This window comes from Propithecus coquereli, unplaced genomic scaffold, assembly GCF_000956105.1.
Source record: "Propithecus coquereli isolate 6110/MARCELLA unplaced genomic scaffold, Pcoq_1.0 Scaffold93, whole genome shotgun sequence".
Lineage (NCBI taxonomy): Eukaryota > Metazoa > Chordata > Mammalia > Primates > Indriidae > Propithecus > Propithecus coquereli.
In genome coordinates this window covers 2,257,984-2,258,557 of record NW_012155618.1, presented here as the reverse complement: position 1 = coordinate 2,258,557, position 574 = coordinate 2,257,984, and positions in this window count along the sequence as shown.

Sequence of the window (574 nt, the reverse complement as noted above, 5' to 3'; positions counted from 1 at the left end):
TCAAATTTATCATTCTATATGACAAGTTGCAGTTTTTGTTTACTTTTAGAAGTCTTTGACATGTGAAACCTGCTAGAATAAAACCTAAAGGAAAAAAATATATATAGTTTTGTTTCCTTGATAAAGCATTATTTGTAAAATTTAATTTTTCCCCAAGATATTTAATGTTTTCTTTTTTTATTATTATTTCATGGATTTATTCAATTATGATTTTAAAAGAAGTTTATGTCTTCAACTTTAGGAAAGATGTTAGAGGTTACTTTGGAGTTTAATATGTAACAGATATATGACTGCATATTTAAATATATATTTACCATTTTACCATACTTTGTCTTTTGTCATACACACATAGGACACATACACACATAGGACATTAATATTTCTTTAAATGTTTCCTTGTTTTTTCTTTATGCTAGTTGTCAAAAATGATAGGGAAAATTTTAAAGTCACTACGTATTATTTTAATTTATCCTAATATTATCTGTTTTGTTTAATAAAATAATATTGCTAATAATATTTGTAAATTTACCTTAGACCAAAGTATTTTTTTTACCCTCTACTCTCACTCATCACT